Here is a 20,135-nt window from a genome sequence, read left to right as displayed (position 1 = left end):
CACCAAGAGTTCGGAAATACAGCCAGTGTACACCTTGAGTGTCACCAGAGTTTCGAAAATAATTCGAAATTGTGCCTTTAGATTTCGACACAGTTTCGAAAACATACGCCTTTGGATGTCGACAGAGCTTCGGAAATACATTTAAAACACGCCTTTGGATGTCACCAGAACTTCGAATATACAGCTAGTGTACGTCTCTAAGTGTCTATAAAGATTCGAAATTTCGAATAAGTATAGTAGATATTCGACATTTGTGTATAGGATAACTAGGCTTTCAGAATACTGAACTAATACTACAAGTATGATAGATACTAGTACATAGCATTCCGAACCAAGAACTAACCCCGACTTTTAGAAAAATAAGGGTTTTTCCTGGGATAACAAATTGTGCATAACGAAACTGTAGAATAAACGGATAACTAAACTTTGGTTATAAGAACATACGAGATTTTTTTGGATAACGAATTTTTCAGAAAAACCAAAGGAAACTTGTTCTTTTAAGAAAACAAACCGCTTATAAACTCATCAGCTTTATGCTGATTTTTGAAACTGCTTGTATTCTCAGGTCCACATTAGACAGGTACACAACATTCTTTTGGAGAAGACGGATCGTATAGAAGACTCATCTTAACTTATGTTCATATGATATATATGTATAACTTTTTTAACACTTTGTTTTCAAACAATGTAAATACTTCTATGTAATGTAATGGTTGTGTTTACTACGGCTACTATGTACATTGGTTGCGATACTACATGACGTCCTCCGCCCCGTAGCGTTTCCGTCATCGGTTTCGGGGTGTGACAGATTGGTATCAGAGCCCTTGTTTATAGTGAACTGGTATACCAAACCTTACATGGTATAAGACTATAAACACTAAGGGGCCGAAGTGCTCTGAACTAAAAGTATACTTTAAAATATAATTATTTTCAAAAGTATAAAAGTATACCTAGCCACCAAAAACCGTAACCTCGAGTAGAACAGAACATAAGTAATTGGGTATTGTATGTTGTGGTTAAACTTGGGCAGTTATGTAGTCGTGTCTAGGGTCAATATAGCCTGATCAACTATATTCATTCGAGACGTGACCAACATGTGCTTGGGAGTGACTGTGGTGTGCAGCATGCCTAAAACTTACCTGATATCAAAACAATGAATCATCGCCGTAGCGAAACATAAAATACTATGGGAGTATTTTAACCAAAGCCGAATACATTATAGAAATTATTCCGAGTGTTGCTACTCATTCTTTCCTTAGCGATAGTTTATCTGCTTTGATAACCCTTTCCTGTTTTATTGCTTACTAGAACTTTATATCTGTCATAAAGAGATATCTCTTCTTCCTTATCTCTTGATTCAAATTAGAGGACTTATGATCCTCTCTTTCCTGGCTGTTATAGATCAAGATGCCTCCAAGGAAAAGACCCTGCTCAAAGAACAACAATCCTCCTCTGCCACCACCTCCCCCTCCATTTGATCCTGTCATGTTTCAAGCAGTTGTCAATGCTGTTGTGGCTGCTACCATATCACAAATGAACCTCAGTGGTTCAGGTGGGCAAGGATGTGGTACTCAGCCCCAAAACGAAGAAGGTAACAAGGGATACCGGAAGGAGTGTTCCTACAAGGACTTTATGAACGGGAAACCCACGTCCTTCGATGGTACAAGAGGTGTCATTGCCCTAACTCGGTGGTTAGAGAAAATCGAATCTATCTTTGAAATCTGTGCCTGTTCAGAATCTGACAAGGTGAAATTCGTCACCTATACGTTCACCGATAAAGCTCTAACTTGGTGGAACCACTGAGTCAAATCGTTAAACCTACATGTAGCCAATGCTATGGGTAGGGAGGTCATGAAGGAGTTTCTACTTGCGGAGTACTACCCTCAGGGCAAAATGCAGAAGCTGGAGCATGAAATCTTGAACCTGAAGATGAAAGGTTCTGATATCGCCGCTTACACTTTGAGGTTTGACGACTTGGCGCATCTTTGTCTGGGAATGGTTACCTCGGAAAGCAAAAAGATTGAGAGGTTCATATGGGGGTTGACCCAGCCAACCAAGGGTAATGTATTAGCTGTGAAACCAGACACATACGATAGCGCCAAATACCTAGCGCAAATCCTGATCGACCATAGTGATGACCTAGGGGAAGCAGACACCACTCCTGAACCGACATAGAGAAGTGGTGAGAAAAGAAAGTATTGGAAGAAGAAGAAGAGTTAGTCTTCACAGAGTCTTTGAAGAAGCAGCAAACAGTGGCAGTCAACGCTGCTACTACCCCTGCTGTTGTTTTTGTCGTCGGTTCCTCAGCTCAAGCACCTACCACTGGATATGCTGGTATTCTCCTGTGATGCAACAGGTGCATTTACCACCATCGCATCCCCGGTGCATGTCGTGAGAAGTTTTGTGAAAACTGTGGCCAAGAGGTTTACCTTGCGCGATGCTGCAGAACACCAACCCAATCAACCAATCAAGCTTCCGGAACGGGCATCAGTCAGGCCTGCTATGGTTGCGGCGAAGTTGGGCATTACAAGAGAAACTGCCCCAAGGCAACAACAACTCGCAACACCGAGAGAGTCCTAGCTATGGGACAAGATGAGGCAGCCACCGATCCCACCGTTGCCACAAGTATCTTCCTTCTCGAAAACTCTTATGCTTACAATCCTTTTCAATTCTAGTACTGAAAGAAAATCTGTTAGCTATTCATTCGAACATCTTCATAAACATAGTCCTTAACTAGTAACCGAAACGTTTGCCATCGAGATGACTAACAGTGAGAAAGAGAACGCTAACGACATATTCATAAGATGCACTCTTACCCTGAACGATCATTCTTTTCCCATTGACCTAATGCCAGTTTCCATAGAGCTTTGATGTTATCATTGGCATGGATTGGTTGAATCACAATCATGCTGATATCCTTTTATTACGAAAAAGCCATCCGTCCCAATCTCCCCTCTGATCAGACTCTTAGGATCTACAGCGATAAACTTAGTTTCAACCTCCGCATCATTTCGTGCATCAAAGCTCAAAAGCTTATGCGAAAGGAGTGTTACGCATTCCTAGCCCATGTAATCAACGAGAAGCAGGAAGTTAAAGACCTCGAGAGCATCCCCGAAGTCTGTAACTATCCTAATGTCTTTCCTGAAGAGCTCCCGTGAATTCCTCCCGAACGTCAAGTTGAGTTTCGCATCGACCTAATTCTTGGAGCTACCCCCGTAGCCAAATCTCCATATTGCTTAGCTCTAGCAGAAATGCAGGAGTTATCCAGCCAGCTCAATGAGCTACTCAACAAAGGGTTCCTCAGACTGAGTTCCTCACCCTGGGGAGCTCTGCTATTGTTTGTAAAGAAGAAAGATGGATCCTTCTGGATGCTTATCGACTACCGTGAGCTGAATAAATTGACCGTCAAAAACCGATATCCTCTTCCTCAATAGACGACCTCTTCGATCAACTTCATGGAGCCAGTTACTTCTCGAAGATAGACCTTAGATTAGGGTACCGTTAGCCTTGAGTTCATGAGAATGATGTTTCCAGGACAACATTCAAAACTCGATATGGTCACTACAAGATCGTAGTGATGCCCTTCGGTCAAACCACTTTCCTTGGTCATGCGTTAAGAGGTGGATGACATACACGTGAACCCGTCCAAAATCCAGATGATAGAGAATTAGTCGGCACCATAGACACCCACAAAAATCCGTTGATTCTTGGGTCTCGCTAGCTACTATTGCAGGTTCATCCAGAATTCATCCAGAATCGTCTAACCCCTAATCACTTCAACACAGAGAAAGGTGTCCCCTTTTGTTGGAAATTGTGTCCTGTTGAAGGCCTTACCCTGAAAAGACTTAATTCGTTTTGGAAAGCGCAGAAAACTTAACCTGAAGTGCATAGGACCTTTCAAAATCCTCATTGGGATCGATCCCGTAACCAACAAACTCCAACTACCTTCAGAACTTAGCAACATTCACCCTGTCTTCCACGTCTCTATTCCTGAGAAGTGCCTATCCGATGAAACCCTAGTAATCCCTTTGATGAGACCAAGATCAACGAAATTCTGAGCCTCATGGAAGAACCAATCAAAATCATAGATCAAGAGATTAAAACGTACGAAACAAAGTCGTGTTCCGATAAGTGAAGGTTCGATGGAATACCATGCAAGAACCCGAATTCACTTGGATGCACGAAGACTCGATGAAACGGAAATAACCACGTTTCATTCCAAACCCATGATTGTGTCTTAATTCTAAATTTCGGGACGGAATTCCCTCTAACGGGGGGATAATGTGACAACCCGAAAATATTTCCGTCACGATAACCCGTTCACTTCAGCGAAACCCGTCTATCTTTCAATTTTTCCGCTAACATTTTGCGTTAGGTCATTTAATTTGAGACTTTTATAATGACCTCATGAGTGTCCAAATCGATTAGTATCGTGTGAAAACACCCCAAATTATTAATTGGAAAACTTTTAGTTTCGACCGCGTCAGTTTATGGTAACTTAATCGGGTACGACGAATAGCCCCGTTTAATGTCAGTATCGGGTAGAATTCCACCGAGCCCCAAACCCAAACCATATATAAAGTTGAGTGAGCATCATTTGAAGCTTTTTGCACTCTCTCTCTACTCTCTCTCATCAAATACAAGTTCTTGATCCAAAAACCATCTAATTCAAGCTACAAATCGGTAAGATAACTATCCTAGCTCATAGATTAACATCTTTAGCCTTCAAATTCGTGTTTAGATTATGAAATAGGACCATAATCATGTGTTTACTGCCCTGGAACAGCCTTAGGCTGCAAACACATACAAATGGGGTTTTTGTGCCTTAAAACCCTTCCAAACCACCTTTAGAGCTTAGATATGACATAGGGGCTTTCAATACTGGACTTGGAACACCTAAACCTTATCATTTGAGTGGTAGAATTGGACCGTAAACACCATTTCGTAGGCCGTAAACCCCTTTAAAGGTGTTAAAATGCCCCTTAAGCATCCCATAACCCTTCGAATAAAGTCTAGAACCATCCAACAATGTGTTACGGAACTTAAACTTGCAAGAAACCACCCCCTAAGGAGTTGACGGACGTAAACCCCCCAAGGAATGGTTCATGGGCCGTAAACTCCCATAAAGTGGTCAATTGGTGCCCTAACTTCCTTCCGTGGCTTGTACTTTGCACTAGAAACTCTTGCAATTGACCTAGGACCACCAAAGCACATTAAGAATTGGTACATAAGAGTTTACGACCGTAAACTCCTAGTTTACTGCTGTAAAATCCTCAAATGGTCCCTATGATGTTCAAATTCCATTCCAATGGCTTAAAACCAAGCCTAGCATTACCCACAAGAGTTGTAAGAAAATTAGGCACCCAAGAACACCCCCACGATGAGTTTACAGCCGTAAACTCATGGGGAGTTGGTCATTTTGGCCGAAAACTCCATTAGGAGTTTACTCTTGAAGAGCAAACTCCATATCCAAACCATTCACACCCTTAGATGCTACCCAGGTCACTCCTACCACTTGAAATGAAGTGTTTTCGCATCTCAGAGTGTATATTCTTGACTAATTAGTAGTTCAAAGTGTAATTAGACACAATTATGTATCTCTTCAAATTACATAGGAACCCCGGGCCTTTTCAAGCCCCGAACTGACGTTTAGCATTCAAACTGACACATTCCTCGATTGGTGAGTTCATACCCCCACTCCTTTTTCCGTGTTTTTCAAATGTTTTCAGGGGGGATACAAGCAAAAGTACAAGGAAATCTTTTACTCAAACTTATTATCTCTGTTCAAATATTCATATTTTGTATGCTTTTAATATCGAAAATAGTATTAACCAACAATTTGACTTGCAGAGTTAGCTTTCATACTAATTGGAGATTTCTTTATAAAATGTTATAATCTATGTTTCATTTTATAATTTTACGAAAGATTAATGCTAATCATAAACTAAGGATACTACTAATAAAATACGCCTTCGGATAGTACCAGAACTTCGAAAGTATGCCTTTGGATGGCTCCAAGAGTTCGGAAATACAACCAGTGTACACCTTGAGTGTCACTAGAGTTTTAGAGATAATTCAAAATTATGCCTTTGGATATCGACACAGTTTCGAAAACATACGCCTTTGGATGTCGACAGAGCTTTGGAAATACATCTAAAACACGCCTTTGTATGTCACTTGAACTTCGAATATACAGCTAGTGTACGTCTCTCAGTGTCTCCAAAGATTCGAAATTTTGAATAAGTATATTAGATATTCGACATTCGTGTATAGGATAACTAGGCTTTCAGAATACTTAACTAATACTACAGGTATGATAGATACTAGTACATAGCATTTCGAACCAAGAACTAACCACGAATTTTAGGAAAATAAGAGTTTTTCCTGGGATAACAAACTGTTCATAGCCAAACTATAGAATAAACGAATAACCAAACTTAACTTGACTGTGTAACAAACGGATAACTAAACTTTGCTTATAAGTAAATATGGGATTTTATTGGATAACGACTTTTTCAGAAAAACCAAAGGAAACTTGTTCTTTTATGAAAATAAACCGCTTATAAACTCACCAGCTTTATGCTGATTTTCAAACTGCTTGTATTCTCAGGTCCACATTAGACAGGTACACATCGATCTTTTGGAGAAGACGGAGCATATAGAAGACTCGTCTTAACTTTTGTTCATATGATATATATGTATAACTTTTGTAACACTTTGTTTTCAAACAATGTAAATATTTCTATGTAATGTAAAGGTTGTGTTTACTACGCTTACTATGTACATTGGTTGCGATACTACATGACATCCTCTGCCCCGGAGCGTTTCCGCCATCGGTTTTAGGGTGTGTCAGATTGGTATCAGAGCCCTTGTTTATAGTGAACTGGTATACCAAAACTTACATGGTATAAGACTATAAACACTAAGGGGACGAAGTGCCCCGAACTAAAAGTATACTTTAAAATATAAGTATTTTCAAGAGCATACGAGTATACCTAGCCGCCAGAAACCATAACCTCGAGTAGAATAGAACATAAGTAATTGGGTCTTGTATGCAGTGGTTAAACTTAGGCAGTTATGCAGTCGTGTCTAGGGTCAATATAGCCTGATCATCTATATTCATTCGAGACAAGGCCAACATGTGCTTGGGAGCGACTGTGGTGTGCAGCATGCCTAAAACTTACCTGATATCCAAACAATGAATCATCGTCGCAACGAAACATAAAATACTATGGGAGTATTTTAACCAAAGCCGAATACATTGTACAAATTATTCCTAGTGTTGCTACTCATTCTTTCCTTAGCGATAGTTTATTTGCTTTGATAACCCTTTCCTGTTTTATTGCTTACTAGAACTTTATATCTGTCATAAAGAGATATCTCTTGTTCCATATCTTTTGATTCAAATTAGAGGACTTATGATCCTGTCTTTCCTGGCTATTATAGATCAAGATGCTTCCAAGTAAAAGACCCAACTCAAAGAACAACAATCCTCCTCCGCCACCACCTCCCCCTCCATTTGATCCCGACATGTTTCAAGCAGCTGTCAATGCTGCTGTGGCTGCTACCATATCATAAATGAAACTCGGTGGCTCATGTGGGCAAGGAGGTGGTACTCAGCCCCAAAACCAGGAAGGTAACCAGGGACACCGTAAGTAGTGTTCCTACAAGGACTTTATGAATGTGAAACCCATGTCCTTCGATGGCACAGGAGGTGTCATTGCCCTAACTCGGTAGTTAGAGAAAATCGAATATATCTTCGAAATTTGTGCCTATTCAGAATCTGAGAAGGTGAACAATAACCCTGATTACCCATTCCCGTTATCCTCACTTTACGTCCCTAAACACCTATCACAAGGGACCTAGCCTAAAGAATATCATTGGAATGGACAGTACTGCTAGGTGGTTTCCTCATCCATACATGTTCTAAAGGCAACCATTAGGGTGGGGGGGAAGGGGGGTGGAGTACAGCGAATGAATACCCAACTTCATTAACACCTACAGGTTGCGAGCCTGCAAGCGTTTCCACTGGACTATTTAGAAAAGGCCATGGTCGTCATGCAAACTACAATAGATGACTGAATCACAACCACATCGAGGCCTCTCATCACTTAATGTCATCACACACCAACTATCTACCCATGTTTTACCCAACATATTTGTAGATAAAAATACATATAGAGTTTAAACTTGTATAAAACATCATCTCAACAGTCACCTCAAACAAACAATTAATATATTTACACATAGCATGTATTTTAACATAAATACTTCATATCCATGTGTAAAGTGACAGTGACTATACACTCACTTGATTTGATGATAATCGGGTAGCAATTTGTTTCCTAAAACGTTCGTTTCTAATAAAACCAAGAGTTTTATTCAGAAACCGGCCTCTGCGAGGGTCGGGCTTCGAAACCGAAAAGATAAATTTTTCGGGCCTCTCGGGCTCTTCGTGGCGTATTCTGGGGGTTATAATTGCTACCGGGGCTTTGGGGGATGTTAATATGAAGAAAATATGAAGAAAGGGGCTAAAAGTGGCAATTTACCAAATGTAGCCGAGAAGGATCAGATGCCTTCTTATTTATAGGGATCCGAAGGTCGGATTAGAAGGGAGGAGTCAGCATGCAAGGACATGCGACAGCAGGGCGAAGGCATGCAACACATGGCTTGCACGTGCGAGGGTCTCGGTGGCAGCCTCTCATTGGATCGTGGTCGAGTCCGAGGCTTCAGACGTGGCTTCCTTCTGCGAGACTCGGACACGAGGAATGGGACACGCGTTGGACACCCATTGGACCACTTCGGATTACTCAGCAGCTCGGATGACTCAGCTATATTTCGGACACGTGCATGTTCTAAGTGAAGGTGACGTGGCAAAGCCACCTATGTGAAATTTTTCGGTTTTCGCGCCAAAACTTCTAAAATCCATAACTTTCGCATACGAGCTCCGTTTTTGACATTCTTTATATGCATGCGTAGGTAAAATTACGCTCTAAAACTTTCATTTAAACTTTGTTGGCTAATTTTGAATTTTATTTTTATATTATTATTTTTAACAGACCGGGACAGGAAATCCATTAAAAATTCATAACTTATTCATCTTACGTCCGTTTTCGTCTGTCTTTTTACCGTTGTGCTACAAATGATGAGACCTTGGATTCTCTTTTAGGTCGTGTCGGCTAAAAATCACTCGATCTAAAATTCGAGTTTTTAGTTGTCTACTAGTAAGCTGAAACTTCGAAAAATCATAACTTCCTCATACGAAGTCAGAGTTGGGCGTTCTTTTTATACCTACTCTCGGTTTAATGAAGACTACGAGTTTCGTTTAGATCAATAAGGCCAAAACGTAGTTTATCGAAAACTCACTTTTTATGACATTCGACACTATGCTAGTTTTGTCGTGAAACTTCGACATGTCATAACTTATTCTTTATAACTCGGATTTCGGCATTATTTATATATCCATAATCCTTGTCATGCCCACTACAAATTTCTTAAGAGATATCTGCTTTATCTAATATTTCTTTTCGACGCTCATTTTTATTCTTATTTAATTAAACCTTAATAATTAAGCATAAAACACATAATTCACATAATATTCACATAATTCTTTTTCATATCTTCAAAATGAGTTACAAAGGTTAACCTAGACTATAATGCTAATATTAATTCTTAGCCTAGAAACATGAGCATTACAATTCTCTCCTCCTTAGTATGATTCCGTCCCCGGAATCACACATTAACAAACAAATGCGGGTAGGGATTCATCATGTCACTCTCTATTTCCCAAGGGAGATTTGGCCCATTCGTATGTTTCCAATGCATAAGCACTGAATCGACCATCTTGCATCACAACTTCTTAGTCTTACAGTCAACAATTACCTCAGGTTCTTCGATCAACCTCTTGTTTTCATCCAACCTCAACTCAGAAATCGGAGTTATGTCAAGCACATTTCCTGTGAAATTTCTCAAATAGCACACATGAAAGGTATTATGAATACCTTCTAGTTCTTTCTGTAATTCTAGTTTGTAAGCTTGATTCCTGATCCTCTGAAGAACTTTAAATGATCAAATAAACCTTGGACTCAACTTTCCCCTTTTACCAAATCTTATAAGTCCCTTCCACAGCAAGACCTTAAGTAAAAGCGAATCTCCAACTTCGAAGGATATCAGTTGTCTTTTCTTGTCAGCATAACTCTTTTGTCGATCTTGAGTAGCTAACATCCTTTCCCTTATCACTTTCAACTTTTCAGCAGTCTGATGGACTATTACAGGTCCCATAAACTTCTTTTCCCCAGCTTCTAGCCAACATGATGTGGTTCAACACTTTTCCCCATACAAAGCGTGATAAGGTGCCATCTTGATGCCTGAGTGCAAACTACTATTATAGGAAAAATCTAATAGAGGTAACTGGTTATCCCAGTTACCATGGAATTCTATGGTACATGCTCTCAGCATATCCTCTAATGTTTGAATCATTCATTCACTTTGGCCATCGGTTTGAGGATGGTAAGCTGTACTCAAACACAAATTGGTACTGAATTCCTCTTGTAGACTTCTCCAAAACCTTGAGGTAAAACGGCTGTCACGATTAGATAGAATCATTAACGGAACATCGTGAAGCCTCACAATTTCCTGCATGTAAGAATTCGCAAGTTTATCCATAGACCATCTCTCGTTAGCGGCTATGAAATGCGCACTCTTAGTGAAGCGATCAATGACCACCCAAATCATGTCGTGATCGTTCTTTGTTCTTGGCAGTATAGTCACAAAATCCATGGTAATGTCCTCCCATTTACCCATGGGTACGGGTAAAGGTTCTAAACTTCCATACAGTTTCTGATGTTGTCCCTTAATCCTAGCACATGTTACACACTCGGCCACATACTTAGCAACATCGAGCTTCATCGTCGGCCACCAGTAATAGGGTGTTAGATCCCTATACATTTTCGTACTGTCGGGATGAATCGAGTACATGGTTTTGTGAGCTTCTTCCATCAGAAGACCTCTTACTCCTCCCGTCCTAGGTACCCAAATCCTTTCTTTGAATACCTTCAATCCATAACCATTTGTATCAAACACCAACGTTTTTTTAAACGTTCCTCCTTTTGGTCATTCTTTTCTAAAGCTTCCACCTGAGCTTTCTTTATAATTTCCACAATTGTCGAGAAGACTTCAATTCTCAGTGCTCTTGGCCTTCTCTTTTCAAGAGTTACCTTCCGACTGAGAGCATCGGCAACAACATTTGCTTTACCAAGGTGGTAAAGTATCTCATAGTCGTACTCCTTGAGTAGTTCTAGCCAGCGCCGCTATCTCATGTTCAATTCCTTCTAATTAAAAAGATATTGAATACTCTTATGATCAGTGAAAAGTTTACACTTAGTACCATAAAGATAATTCCTCCATATCTTTAAGGCGAATACTACCGTTGCCAACTCCAGATCATGAGTGGGGTAGTTCTTTTCATTCCCTTTCAACTGCCTCGATGCATACACTATCACTTTATCCGTTTGAGTCAGAACACATCCTAACCCAACTCCGGAGGCATCACTATAGACTGCATAGTCTTGAACTCCTTCAGGTAACGAAAGAATCGGAGCTTAACACATTCTCTTCTTTAACTTTTCAAAGGCTTCCTTATGCTTTTTATTCCAAGCATAAGTAGCTCCTTTGTGGGTCAAATCTGTTAATGGAGTAGCGATCGAAGAAAAGCCTTGGATAAATCGACGATAACATCCGGCTAATCCTAAAAACCTTCGAATCTCTGTAGGAATTTTTGGTTGTTCCCACTTTATTACAGCTTGAATCTTTGCTGGGTCAACCATTATTCCTTCTTGGTTAACCACATGACCTAAAAATTGGACTTCTTGAATCCAAAATTCACATTTGGAGAACTTTGCATATAGCTTCTCCTTTTTCAGAACTTACAAGACTTCACGCAGATGCTTGTCATGCTCCTTCTTGCTTTTCGAATAGATCAAGATATAGTCTACGAATACTATCACAGATTTATCAAGATATGGTTTACAAACCCTATTCATCAAATCCATGAAAGCTGCTGGGGCATTGGTTAATCTTAACGACATAACCAAAAATTCATAATGTCCATATCTTGTTCTGAATGCAGTCTTTTCGATATCCTGCTCCTTCACCTTTAGTTGATGGTATCGTGACCTAAGATCGATCTTCGAGAAATAACTTGAACCTTGCAACTAGTCGAACAAGTCATCGATCCTCGGCAACGGATACTTGTTCTTTATTGTCGCTTTATTCATCTCTCTGAAATCGATGCACATTCTCATGATCCCATCTTTCTTCTTTACAAATAACACATGGGATCCCCAAGGTGATGAACTAGGTCGAATGAAACATTTTTCCAATAACTCCTGAAGTTGTGTCATAAGTTCTTTCATCTCGGTTCGTGCTAATCGATACGGTGCTTTTGCTATTGGCATCGTTCCTGGTAACAATTCGATATGAAAATCCACTTGTCGATCAGGGGGCAATCCGGGAAGATCTTTGGGAAAGACTTCCGGATGTTCACACACCACCGGAATATTCTGCACCTCCTTCTTTTCCTTCTTAGCATCGATCACGAACGCTAAATATGACGTACACCCCTTGGCCAAACACATTCTGGCTTTCATTAGGGAAATGATTCCAAAATTTACTTTGCGTTTGTCTCCATACACCATAAACGACTCTTTCCCTGGCGGGTTTACTTTTAGTATTTTCTGCCTACACAATATTTCGGCATCATTGGCGCTAAGCCAATCCAATCCTAAAGCTATGTCGAAACCATTTAACTCGATAGACAATAATTCCTCATGGAACTTATTCCCATCCAATCCAATAAGGACGTTTTTCATACGCTGACTAACAGGTACAAACTTGCCATTAGCAATTTTGACTAATAAAGCATTAAATAGTCTATCAACAGGCAAAGCTAGTTTTCTACCAAATTCATGCGAAATAAAGGAGTAATTGGCTCCAGAATCAAGCAAAATTTGGGCAGGCAATTCGTTTACGAGAAAGGTACCTGAAGCGACATCGACTTCGTCTTTTGCAGCACCAAGTGTCATTTGAAAGGCTCTCGCCTTCGGCTTTGGTGGAAGATTGGGCTTTGTTGCATCCTTCCTCTTTGGAAAGTCTTTAAAAACATGTCCTTCACGAAACTCAAAACATACCCTCTTGTCAAACAGACAAACATTAGCATAATGCTTAGTCTTTCCACATTTGTAGGAAGTCACCCCCTCACTACATTTCCCAGAGTGCTTTTTCTTGCACTTCTCACACCATTTCACTTCACCTCCTCCTCCTCCAAACTTCTTAGACTTAGAAAATTTGCTTTTCTTGTTGGAACCTGAAGTTCCTTCAAATTTTCTCTTTTCACCAACTTCTGCCCTCTCCAGACCCTTCACTCTGATCTGAACCTCAACATTCTTAGTAGCCCATATGGTAGCTTTCAAGGTGGTTTCTTGCTTAACCATTGGACCAAAGTTCGCTGGTAATCCGAGGGCAAACTTGTTAACCTTATAGAGTTCAGTTGGAACTAGGTAAGGAACAAGTTTCATCTTTTCCGTAAAATTAGCAGTGTATTTAGTAACACTCATCTTTCCCTTTTTCAAATTCTGGAACTCATTATTAATTTCAAGAAGATCCTACTCAGAGCAGTATTTCAATTTCAGTTGTACCACAAGTCTTCCCAAGACATCTTGCTGGCTTCTCCCTTGGGCATGGAATCAGCTGGTAACTTCCACCAACTCAGTACACCAGATTTTAATAGAGGACTTGCAAGTGCGGTCTTTTGTTTGTTGCTGCACTCATGGCTTTCAAACATCGTTTCCATTTTGGAGATCTAATTCATGACTTCCACCATTGTCAGACTTCCAGATAGACATAGTGGTTTAGATTCCATGAAATCTTTGTATTTTCACCCGCATCCATCAACTCCTCCATCTTGGTTGTTTTGTTTAACTATCGGTGGGTTGGCTTGACCAAGAGTCCCACTGTAGTTCCCTCTTACTGATTTTCCTTCATTCAATTCGAGCAGTTCAATGGGTATCGTAGTTTCTTCTCTATTCTATTGTAGTAATCACATGGTTTCCTCCATTTGGTGATCTAACATCATCTGCATCATTGCTTGTACCCCAGCCGACGTCATTGGCTTAGGTGCAGCTCCTACAACAGGTACTTGCTCAACTACTTGAGGTTGAGCTCGTTGATCCTTGTTTCTGTTTGCATTTGCAAATCCACTGCGAGTTCTTGTCATTACAATCTATATGCCGAATAAGGCTAATTAAGGTCTTTATCCTCAATAAGTATTTAAATTCCCTTATCACTCCAAAATGTTTACATGTTAGTTCTAATCTCGTAATCATACGCTTAGAATCCTACACACATAAGGTTTCCAGATCTGGTCAGCAACAGACCATAGATCCGAACAAATAATGACACACACGGCAAACACATAGCATTTAGCACATAAGAGCATTTTAGGCATCTTTCCTAAAATAATCTAGTGCTCGTGTCTAAAATATGGTAGACACTCATCTCACAATCATCACTTAGGATTCTAAGTTTAAGTCTAGAAATCCTATAATTTCTTAGTTCTCTTAAACTAATACTCTGATACCAACTGTGACATCCCCTAATTTCTCGGCCAGAAAAGACCAATTTAATTTATGCTTTTTAAAATCAAATCAGAGAAATTTTTATAAAAGATGTTGTGGAATTGGTCCCCATAACAAAATATGATAAATGTTTTTCAAAACCTTTCTTTAAGAAATATATAATTTCATTTCATATCAAAACTTCGGGATGTCATGTACCGATACATATCAAAAGCATAAACAAACATTATAAGCCTTTCAACAATTATATACAACTACATGCCTATAATCCAAAAATCTCATGTCAACCTCCGACTATGCTCAGGGTCCACTACTCGTAACATAAAAAGCTGAGTGGGTCAGGCTTGGGAGCCTGGTGAGCATATAGGGTTTTCAACCCATAATAATAATAAATTTATTAAGTTCACCAATCAACAATAACCCTGATTACCCGTTCCTGTTATCCTCACTTTATGTCCCTAAACACCTATCACAAGGGACCTAGCCTAAAGAATATCATTGGGAAGGACACTACTGCTATGGGGTTTCCTCAGCCATACATGTCCTAAAGGCAACAATTGGGGGGGGGGGGGGGGGTGGAGTACAACGAATGAATGCCCAACTTCATTAACACCTACAGGTTGCGAGCCTGCTAGCGTTTCCACTTGACTATTTAGAAAAGTCCATGGTCGTCATCCAAACTCCGCTAGATGACTGAATCACAATCACATCGAGGCCTCTCATCACTTTATTTTATCACACACCAACTATCTACCCATGTTTTACCCAACATAATTGTAGATAATAATACATATACAGTTTAAAGTTGTATAAAACATCAACTCAACAGTCACCTCAAATAAACAATTAATATATTTGCACATAGCATGTATTTTAAGGTAAATACTTCATATCCATGTGTAAAGTCACAGTGACTATACACTCACTTGATTTGATGATAACCGGGTAGCAATTTTTTTCCTAAAACGTTCGTTTCTAATAAAACCAGGAGTTTTATTTAGAAACCGGCCTCTGCGAGGGTCGGGCTTCGAAACCGAAAAGATAAATTTTCCGGGCTTCTCGGTCTCTTCGTGGCGTATTCAAGGGGTTATAATTGCTACCGGGGCTTTGGGGGATGTTAATTTGAAGAAAATATGAAGAAAGGGGCTAAAAGTGGTAATTTGCCAAATGTAGCCGAGAAGGCTCGCATGCCCTCTTATTTATAGGGGTCCGAAGGTCGGCTTAGAAGGGAGGAGTCAGCATGCGAGGACACGCAGCAGTAGGGTGAAGGCGCACAACACATGGCTCTCATGTGCGAGGGTCTCGATGGCAGCCTCTCATTGGACCGCGGTCTAGTCCGAGGCTTCGGATGTGGCTTCCTTCTACGAGACTCGGACACAAGGAATGGGACACGCGTCGGACACCCATTGGACCACTTTGGATTACTCAGCAACTCGGATGACTCACCCATATTTCAAACACGTGGCATGTTCTAAGCGAAGGTGACGTGGCCGAAGCCACCTATGCGAAATTTTTCGGTTTTCGCGTCAAAACTTCTAAAATCCATAACTTTCGCATACGAGCTCCATTTTTTACGTTCTTTATATGCATGCGTAGGTAAAATTATGCTCTAAAGCATTCATTTCAACTTTGTTGGCTAATTTTGAATTTAATTTTTATATTATTATTTTTAACAGACCGGGATAGGAAATCCGTAAAAAATTCATAACTTATTCATCTGACATCCGATTTCGTCTGTCTTTTTACTGTTGTGCTACAAATGATGAGACCTTGGATTCTCGTTTAGGTCGCGTCGGCTAAAAATCACTCGATCTAAAATTCGAGTTTTTAGCTGTCTACTGTTAAGCTAAAACTTTGTAAAATCATAACTTCCTCATACGAAGTCAGATTTGGGCGTTCTTTCTATACTTTCTCTTGGTTTAACGAACACTACGAGTTTTGTTTAGATCACTAAGGCCAAAAGGTAGTTTATCGAAAACTCACTTTTTACGACATTAGGCACTGTGGCGGTTTTGTCGCGAAACTTCGACAGGTCATAACTTCTTCATTATAACTCAGATTTCGGCATTCTTTATATATCCGTGATCCTTGTCACGCCCACTACAAGTTTCCTAATAGATATCGACTTTATCTGATATTTATTTTCGACACTCATTTTTATTCTTAATTAATTAAACCATAATAATTAAGCATAAACCACATAATTCACATAATATTCACATAATTCGTTTTCATTTCTTCAAAATGAGTTACAAACGTTAACTAGACTATAATTTCAATATTAATGCCTAGCCTAGAAATATGAGCATTACATTAAATGTTGCAAGTTAGCAATGTTAATTATAGAAAACAAAGTTTCAATTCGCTTTGAAAAGTGGTTTTGCTATAATTAAGTGAGAGGATTTTATACTTTATTCCAATTCTACAAGCTTAGATTGTGATTTTAATCAACTTTAGTCAAGGATATATATATATATATATATATATATATATATATATATATATATATATATATATATATATATATATATATATATGAATGTTTTATTGGAATGGTTTAACATAAGGAAATTCTATATATGTTGCATTCTCAAAATTCGATTATGATTACGGCATAGCTCTTCATAGTTCGAATTATGAGAATATGGCAAGTAATAAAATTTATAGCAAAAGACTAGTAAGTATCGTATCTACATGTAAGACATCATGAATCGTGTTCCATATGCTTCGTGTATAGGATCGATTACATGTGCTATAATATTTATCCATTATGAATTTTTCCAATTGCCTAGGGCATTAAGAGGGAAAAAGGGATAGAACTAGATATGACTAAAATTGTTAAGACATTGTCGAGGACAATCTGAGGTTTACCAAAGATTGGTTGCTCATGGACAATTGGAAGTATATAGTTAGACCATATTGACATATTTTGAAAAGAGGCAACTCTTGTTCAGAAGTGATGGTCAAAAGGGAAATATGGAATTGTTTCCTTAGGTGGAGGTTATTCTTTAAATCTACGTAAGATTAGAGAACTTAATGCAAGAAGGGTGTTCAAAGGAATGTACTTTGAAAGTGAGAATTTGGTTCCATGGAATTGATCTCCATTGGAATACTTTGTAATGTTTGTTGCCAAGTCTTTGTGACAAGAGGATCATTTCATATAAGTTTAGAATCTAACAAATTACAATAAATGGCAAGAATTTGGTATTCTTACATTTATTGCATAGAATTTGGGATTGTGAAATGAGCATCATTGAAATATTGTCAATCAATCTGATTCACAAAGTAATGATCATAAGACAAACATAGTGTGCAGACTTGGAGTATGACATATCTATTGTTTAGACAAACATAGTGTGCATGCTTGGAGCATGGCATTGTTATTGTTTTTAATTCAAGTATTAAGTTGATAAATCGAAACAATGAATAATGAGTAATCAATATGGTGCTTAGATAAAAGGTGTTTTATTTACACTCAAAGTGTTGGGGCCATATAGGATTAGTATTATTCTTGTGTTTCACTTTTTTTTTGACATCCGGAATAACTAGGTTATTCAAACCATCCAGAGTCGATCATACTTTGGAAGTAGGTATTAAGGCAAGACTGTCATGAATGGGTCTATAGTCTGTCTAGGTGGTTGGACTAAGCTGCAATATTCATGAGTGCTTATGGAATAAGATTCTAGTATTGGATTCAACCCACGCTCATTTGAATCACTTCATGGATTTTATCACGAGTGAATCATGAGACGATAATATCTTATATTCTTCAAACTAATAGATATGAGTTGTAGTCTACAAGTTGGTTGCACATTGATTATGTGAAAACGCACTAGTAACTTGGTGTTATAAAATGCATCTTTGTGTGTCATTTGATGAGTAGATAGAGAAAGCATATGATTCAAAGTTTATCTATTCCTTTTACTCTTAAGGGGATAAAAATGATATATGTGGGCCCCTTGATGATTTAGTGATGAGAACCCTAAGTGCTTGGCCAAACCTATACTGATTTGATTTGTTCAATTAGTAAGTTGTTGTATCGGAAATCGGGAATCAACAGATGGACAAAAGAGAATGATTATAATCCATTTCTCAGTCTATATGATATCTAGAACGGAGGAATATATGATCACTTATCTAATGGACGCGTCATTGATTTGTTTAGAGTTCGACAACAACTTTTAAGAGCTACAATTGCTAGTCAGGTTGGATCATACTTGCAATAATAGTTATTAGAATTATCCATGTGGGAGACTATTGGATTAGTGTCTAAGTCCATAACTATAATTGGTATGTACTTGACCCGATTTGGCATGGTCCATTTGGGTTGCATGACATCAATACATTTGGAGAGACCTTTTGTGAGAAGAGGATATGTGTGACATATTAATATATTAATATGAAATAATATTATTTAATTGGTATTGATCAAGAATTAATTTGGAATTAATTTAATGATCAAAAGAGTTAAATTTATGGGGATTGATTGTGTAAATCATCCATTCTTAGATATGTGGGCTTATGATCCAAGATTCCTTATGTTGGGTTTAACCCATGTGGTGACCCATGTATACTCCATGGAGGTTAAAACTCATGGAGCATAAGGAATGGGTAAATTCATGAGTTACATGTGTTGGATTAATGTCTAAGTCCATAACTATATTTGGTAAGACTTGACCCGACCCGGCATGGTCCATTTGGGTTGCATACCATCATGCACTTGAATGAGAGAAATAAGACACTTATGGTTATTAATATATTATAAGTTCTAGTATATTAAGGATAAGAATAATAAGATTATTTAATTAGTATTGATCAAGAATTAATCTAGGATTAATTAAGTGATCAAAAGAAGACTAATTAAATATATGGGTTGATTGTGTAAATCATCCATACTTGTATAGTGGGCTAATGCTCCATGGATAATCAAGTTGGGCTAAAACCCATAGGATGGTCCATGGATGCTCCATGGTGTATTTGTACCCATGGATCCAAGGAAATGGAAAGCCATGACAATTAAGAGTTTGCCCTAATTGTAACACTATATAAAGATATTATTGAGGAAAAATCGGCCACTAGAGATAGTGAAGAAAGGGCTAGCCGATTTTGAAGAGTGTAGAATTCTCTCAAGTTATTCTAAGTGTTTTGATGATTGTGATTCCATTTGAGGTGTCACACTTGGGGCACTAGGCACTCAAGCTTCATGAAGACATTCTACACCAAAGAGGTATGTATTCTATCTTGCTATAGTCATTGTTTTGTATGCTAGATTAGGATAATACCTTGGAAGTTCTTATTTGCATGTATAATAGAGAAATCATAGATCCAAGGTATTTAGGGTTGCATGTACACTTAGGAAGTGTTAGAATGCTCAAAACCCAACAGTGGTATCAGAGCCACGGGTTGTTTTCTGTTATATTGATGCAAATATTTTATTTTCAAAGTTGGAAAAAAAAAACCATGAAGTTTGTCAAATTTTAAGATAATTACTTGTTCTTGTGA

Source organism: Lactuca sativa, chromosome 5 (genome assembly GCF_002870075.4).
Source record: "Lactuca sativa cultivar Salinas chromosome 5, Lsat_Salinas_v11, whole genome shotgun sequence".
In the NCBI taxonomy this organism is placed as follows: domain Eukaryota; kingdom Viridiplantae; phylum Streptophyta; class Magnoliopsida; order Asterales; family Asteraceae; genus Lactuca; species Lactuca sativa.
Note: the sequence above shows the minus strand (reverse complement) of the source record.